At 35.7% G+C, this 7,678-nt stretch overlaps 1 long non-coding RNA gene across 1 annotated transcript; it reads right to left on the bottom strand.

Annotated features, from left to right (window-relative positions):
* Window positions 1-934: 934 nt before the first annotated feature.
* Window positions 935-7,300, bottom strand: LOC138365398 (uncharacterized). Its single transcript, XR_011228786.1, has 3 exons — window positions 7,266-7,300; window positions 6,156-6,233; window positions 935-1,042 (listed from the first exon to the last, which is right to left on the bottom strand). It is a non-coding gene; the product is annotated as an uncharacterized lncRNA (long non-coding RNA).
* Window positions 7,301-7,678: the final 378 nt, after the last annotated feature.

Genomic DNA, 7,678 nt, shown 5'->3' with positions numbered 1-7,678 from the left:
ATATATATATATATATATATATATATATATATATATATATATATATATATATATTATAATATATATACACACATATATATATATAGGTTATATATAGGAATCTATATGTGTCTATATATAGACACATATAGATTCTTCTATATAGACATTAGCCATTTTCATTCTTCGTCATATCCAAGTCTGCTGTGTGATGCACATGTCTTCTTGCTTCACCACCCTGTAATGAAATATTGTTTGTTACTAATTGTTTTCAATAATACATTATTTTATTATATAATATTTAATTTATTAATTAAAACCCGTTTCCATATTATAGAAAAAAAAACTAAAACAAGAATCTATATAAAACTATAAAATAGAATAGAATAGAATAATAGAATAGAATCTATATAGAATCTATATATCATATATATATTTATAAAAATAAATATATATATATATATATATAAATATATATATATATATATATAAATATATATATATATATATATATTTATATATATGTGTGTATATCACGAAAATAAACACGTGATTAAGAATGTGACAATGTCAGACCACGGAGGAAGAATGAAACAGGAATTTCCTTAAGTACTTTTGTATATTAAATACATCTTCAGAAGGACCTTCTGAAGATGTATTTAATATACAAAAGTACTTAAGGAAATTCCTGTTTCATTCTTCCTCCGTGGTCTGACATTGTCATATTTATATATATATATATATATTATTATATCCTGCATTATTCCAGCCCATTATTAGAGATAGTAGCCACCTCTTATTTTGGTTTTCTTTCATTATTAGTGCTCAGAAAATTAAATATATCTACATATTTAGTCAAAATCAGTTACATTATTTTATCTTATTCATAGCATAAATGTTCTCAAAGATTACTAAAAAGAAATTGAATTAGACTACAGCAAATTGGCAAACTTTACCTTGTATCTGTTTCCACCGAGTTTGTTTGGGGCGTTCTTCAACATATCAGCAATACTTGTCTCAACATCTCTTTCAGTTGCATTAGTGTGGGTGTTGATACAGGCTTCTGGAAATTTACAAGAATTAATTAATATATATAATTATAATTCACTTTGCCATTCCCCATTCCACAGTCCTCTCGTCCTTCCCACTTCCCTGTCCCCACATCATCCCCACTATTCCCACTTCCCTGTCCCATCGTCCTCCTTACCATTTTCCCCTCCCGTGTCCTTCTTCCTCCCCCACCATCTCCCATTCACCTGTCCCTTTGTCCTCCCCAGGATTCCCCTGTCCCCACCATCCCCAACTCCCCAGTCCCCTCGTCCTCCCCACCATTACCCTCTCCTCTGTCCCCTCGTCTTCCCCACCATACCCCCCTCTCGTCCTCCCCACCATTCCAAACTACCTCATCCGATGCATTCTATAATGGTCTGATGCTTCCATCAGAAAATTGGGAACATCAAATGATCTGATATTCCCATCACTGAAAAATAAGAACAGCTAAAAAAATGAAATGAAAAAAATAAAAAAATAAACTATACTCATGAAATGAACAGTATGGTAAACAAAACAGCTCAATTTCAATGCAATGTCACACAAAATTATTAAATCGAAATGAAAATAAATTTAAATCTATGAAAATTCAAATTATCAATGCAATCGGAAATATTGAAATAATATCGCAACATAATATAGTGTGGGTTGCTCTTACGTGCAACAGACGGTGCTGTTTTTAAAAAAAGGCATGGTTTTACCTGTCACAAGTGTGGCATCTATACTTATACTCACGAAATGAACGGTATGGTAAACAACATAGCTCAATTGCAATGCAATGTCACAATAACATTTAATAACAATAATAACAATAACATTTAAATATACTTTAAGATATAATCTAGAAGAAAATAAGAACATTGAAACGGTTCATGAACTCGATTTCAATAAAGGACACTATGGGGAACTTTGAAAAACAGTTAATGAGTATAATTAGACAGACTTGTTGCTAGGCAGAGGAGTAAATAATGAGATATATGGCAAATTTTGCAAAATATACGGCACACAAACATTCATACCCAAACAAAGCAAAATGCTAGGTAAGAACAAAGCAGTTGGCCCGTAGGGGAAAGGAGATACCCTCAAGACTGGAATACAAGTCATTAACAAGCACACAAGTACTACACTACACAACAACCGCACTACTACCAGAACTGGACGAATCACTACCAAAACAACACATTGCACATCACTACCAAAACAACACAACACAACACAAGCATTGGCAAAGAATTATAGACCAGTTGCACTAACATCCCACATAATAAAATTATTTGAGAGTGATCAGGAGTCAGGTTACTAGTTTTATAGAGACCAATGACCTCCACAATCTAGGCCAACAAGGATTTAGAGCAGGAAGATATTGAAATACCTCTTACAGCTATCTCTCATGTCCTCTACTTGTACAGTACAGCTACTTGACCATTACGACAAAATCACTGAGATATGAGATAATGATGACACTAACCTCATCTACTCAGACTCCAACCCACTCATATTAAATAATGATGTAAACAACAAATTAAAAAAATCCACTTATTAATGTCAACCAACAAACTCCCACTAAACATAGAAAGGACCTACGACATCTTACTTGGGAGCAAATCAACAAATGCAATTCATCTACAGTTACACAATGTTAACATCAGAAATAAAAAAGATGGTAAGTTCCTTGGTCTATACTTAGATCTGCCCGAAACGCTATGAGTGCTAGTTGCTTTACAAGAATGTATAACTTCAAGTCATTGTACTCTCCCCCAATGTACCTTCTTGTATATAAAGAAAAAATAAATAAATAAACAAACACATAATAAATCAATACTTACTAAATTTTGTCTATTATGTAGCAAAGAAGCAGGTCTACGGAAGGCTTTTCTGTTGAGTTCGAAGCCCAGATTACTCGTGGTCTCTGAAATAAGTTAAGATTATAAGTATAAAATTTATACAACCAAATAATAAATCCGGTATTGCTCAATTTCAGATGCAGACGTACTGAATGATATATCAGACTGTCAGCATGGTATTCGATCTGGAAGGTCCAGTGTAACGAATTTACTCAGTTTCTATGATCAAGCCACAGAGATCTATAAAGAATTCTGATCAAGAAAGAGATCTAGGGGTGGTTTTAGATAGAAAACTATAACCTGAGGATCATATTAAGAACATTCTGCGAGGGGCCTATGCTACACTTTTTAACTTTAGAATTGCTTTTAAATACATAGGTCAAAAAGTTTTAAAAGTTTTAAAAGTTTTTTAAACCTCTCGTGTATCATGAGTGTGTTAAAGCTTCAGATGGTGCATTCAGATGATGAATATTACCTAGTTCCTTCATCTGGGAAGAATGAACACATATTGGTGCATTCGGATGATAAAAACTAACTACTGTAGTTTAATTGATCAACAGACTGTATATCATATGCAGACTGTATGTGGATCTGCGGGCCACTCCAAACAACAGCCTGGTGGACCAAGCTCCACCAGGCCTAAAGCACAAAGTGATATAGATGTGATAGAGAAACTAGGTCAAATGGAGGAGTAGGTCTGTATATTAAACAGCACCTGACGTGCACAGAGCTACTAAACTCAATGTGGTGGTAGAGTGGTGGGGGGGGGGGAAACATTGCAGAAAAAAACAAAAATACAATTTGGTCAACAAAACAGCATTGTTTAAAATAGAAGACATGGGTTGACATTTTGGGGGTAAGGTAGGTTACATTGAGTTAATTAGTTAGTACTTAGTTTTTATCTTAAACTGGTTGGGAGAGGTACAGTGTTGCTGTGCTGGTGAAAGAACACCTAAAGGTAAATTAAATAATGATTGCGAATCCACAAGAAGTTGACATAATAGCGCTATAGATCTGCAATCAGGATGATAAACTTTCCTTAAAGAATTTGACAAACACTTGCTGATAGGACATGAAGTAAATGAAATGTATGTCAAGTTTTGTGAAATATATGATAAAAGCACAACAAAATTTGTACCAAAGGAGAGATGCAGAACTAGGAAAAGGGGTTTGTTCAACAGAAATTGCGAGAGGGCCTGAGACCCAAACACACACAAATGGAATCAATATATAGCAAGAGGCCAAACCCCCAAACATACAAGCGATGCAAAGATGCGAGAAACAGCAGCAGCATTAAGGAGAGGGACTTAAGGACCATAAATAAAGTGTGAAAATAAACTCGAGTAAATTTTTTTAACTACTCTCGACAGTGAAGAAAAACAAATATTCAGACGATTTGTGTTAGAATCATTAATCTTACACTTTCGGTCATATTCAACAACACAAATACATACACACACATTCCTGTTGCTGTAGCAAGTGAAGAATTACACACACAGATCACAATAACGTGATGCATCAAATGAACAAATCCACAAGGGCCGTGACGAGGATTCGAACCTGCGTCCGGGAGCATCCCAGACACTGCCTTAATCGACTGAGCTACAACAGGGTAAAAGGGTTGAAACCGAAGTTCTACTGAACTTACTGGATCCCATAGCCTCTCCGAGGCACAAACCAGGCTTTTACACAACCCCCCCCCTGCACCCGAGCTATGTCAACAGGCCGTTCTCCCTCTTCGCCCTTACATCATCACACACAGATCACAATAACGTGATGCATCAAATGAACAAATCCACAAGGGCCGTGATGAGGATTCAAACCTGTGTCCGGGAGCATCCCAGACACTGCCTTAATCGACTGAGCTACGACAGGGTAAAAGGGTTGAAACCAAACTTCCACTGAACTTCCTGGATCCTTTTACCCTGTTGTAGCTCAGTCGATTTAGGCAGTGTCTGGGATGCTCCCGGACGCAGGTTCAAATCCTCAAATTTCACTTTTGACAATTGAGCACCTGCTACATCCAGATTCTAGGGAGGAAAGGAAGGACAATCTTACTGGATCCCATAGCCTCTCCGAGGCACAAACCAGGCTTTTACACAACCCACCCCCTCCCCTGCACCCGAGCTCAATTGTCAAAAGTGAAAAATTGGGTTTGTCTTCCGAATGCACCATATCAGTAAATTTTTTAATAATCTTTTAAAAATAGTAAATGCCACTACTTTTGCAAAATTATTACGAGATTTATTATTCTATAGAATAATGCATATAAATGCATATATGCATATAAATACAAAACAAGTAAATGTAAATAATTTTACCTTGCACCTAGATCCACCAAGCCTGTATGGCGCGCGTTTCAGAACTTCGGAAATCTAGAACTATCTTGAATCTCTAATCTGCAATGAAACAATACATATTATTGCACTTACCAAAACATGGATGAATGTAGAAAATACAGAACTATTAGCTGAATATCAAATAAATGGATTTAATCTATTTCACACAGATAGATATATTAGATATTATATTATATTCCTTTCCTCCCTAGAATCTGGATGTAGCAGGTGCTCAATTGTCAAAAGTGAAAAATTTGGTTTATTTAACATACACGCCATAGACCGGCTTGGGAAAAAAAGTTCGTAAAACCCAGGGGCCATAGACCGGCTTGGGAAAAAAAGTTCGTAAAACCCAGGGGCCATAGACCGGCTATGAAAGAAAATTTGAGAAAACCCTGGGGCCATAGAACGGCTATTTAATCCCCTGGAACGGATAATCATCTGTATCAAACCTTATTACAGGTAAAACCAGTAGGCAGTCTACTGTATTTTATCAAACTCTTATTAGAATAATAGATCTCGTAATAATTTTGCAAAAATAGTGGCATTTACTATTTTTAAAAGATTATTAAAAAATTTACTGATATGGTGCATTCGGAAGACAAACCCAATTTTTCACTTTTGACAATTGAGCACCTGCTACATCCAGATTCTAGGGAGGAAAGGAAGGACGATCTTACTGGATCCCATAGCCTCTCCGAGGCACAAACCAGGCTTTTACACAACCCACCCCCCCCCCTGCACCCGAGCTCAATTGTCAAAAGTGAAAAATTGGGTTTGTCTTCCGAATGCACCATATCAGTCAATTTTTTAATAATCTTTTAAAAATAGTAAATGCCACTATTTTTGCAAAATTATTACGAGATCTATTATTCTATAGAATAATGCATATAAATGCATATATGCATATAAATACAAAACAAGTAAATGTAAATAATTTTACCTTGCACCTAGATCCACCAAGCCTGTATGGCGCGCGTTTCAGTACTTCGGAAATCTAGAACTATCTTGAATCTCTAATCTGCAATGAAACAATACATATTATTGCACTTACCAAAACATGGATGAATGTAGAAAATACAGAACTATTAGCTGAATATCAAATAAATGGATTTAATCTATTTCACACAGATAGATATATTAGATATTATAATATATTCCTTTCCTCCCTAGAATCTGGATGTAGCAGGTGCTCAATTGTCAAAAGTGAAAAATTTGGTTTATTTAACATACACGCCATAGACTGGCTTGGGAAAAAAAGTTCGTAAAACCCAGGGGCCATAGACCGGCTATGAAAGAAAATTTGAGAAAACCCTGGGGCCATAGAACGGCTATTTAATCCCCTTGAACGGACCTGTGCATGGACCACTGAGGCATCGAAAAAAAAACACGGGCCATAGACTGGCTTGGGAAAAAAAAGCTAGGTTAGGCTAGGTAAAAGCTAGGTAAAAAAGAAAGGAGCTAGGTTAGACTATGTATGTTTAAATCTCTGATTTAAACAGAGCCAGTGTTCAGTCAAATAACTGAATTTATCAAATCTTATCCTTGTATAATATACAAGCTGATGTGAGATCCCTGTCTACAGGAGGACTGGAACTTCTATCAACTAATCCATACATCAAACCTGTCCCTTACAGCCCACAATCTATCATTAGGAAAACCATGTGAGAAATCTTTAAGGAATTCTGATAAAGAAAGAGATCTAGGGGTGGTTCTAAATAGAAAACTATCACCTGAGGACCACATAAAGAACATTGTGTGAGGAGCCTATGCCATGCATTCCAACTTCAGAATTGCTTTTAAATACATGGATGGCGAAATACTAAAGAAATTGTTCACCACTTTTGCTAGTCCAAAGCTAGAATATGCAGCAGTTGTGGGGTGCCCTTATTGGGGTGCCATCACATGTAAACCAACCAAGCCCACAAATACGTCAACATGGACCAGCATTACACAGTCTAACATACTCTGTCAGATGTAACAACTAAATTTGTGAATTCAAGACCTAATCTATTGCATAATACAGTGTTAGTACGAGAAAAACATTACTTACATTCGAAGCCGTGTTTTAAAATGGCGGCGGTCTTGTTGTACTGACGCTCCAAACTGTGTGTTCGTTTGCGTATGATGAACGTGTGACAATTTACTACAACAATTATTTAATTATTCTTATTCTTTATTTTACTATTTTTAGGGTACATGAAATTTCCGACTTATTTGCACACAATAATATAATTGCATTGTCATAACCTTTATATATTACGGAAAATACGATGACATGAACGAAGTCAAAGTGAAGTTGAAGTCAAAGTCATTCGCCGAACGTATTAGTCATTTTTTTTCTCCCAAACGATAGGGGATAACAAATCCACAGAGCATATAAGTGTACAGTAAAGTCAATTTTATTCAGGAAAGTACATACATAGTTGATTTACAAACATAATGTTGGATTTATAGATAGAGCTA

This window comes from Procambarus clarkii, chromosome 16 (assembly GCF_040958095.1).
Source record: "Procambarus clarkii isolate CNS0578487 chromosome 16, FALCON_Pclarkii_2.0, whole genome shotgun sequence".
NCBI classification, from domain to species: Eukaryota; Metazoa; Arthropoda; class Malacostraca; order Decapoda; family Cambaridae; genus Procambarus; species Procambarus clarkii.
This window is presented reverse-complemented; position numbering and strand designations above follow the sequence as displayed.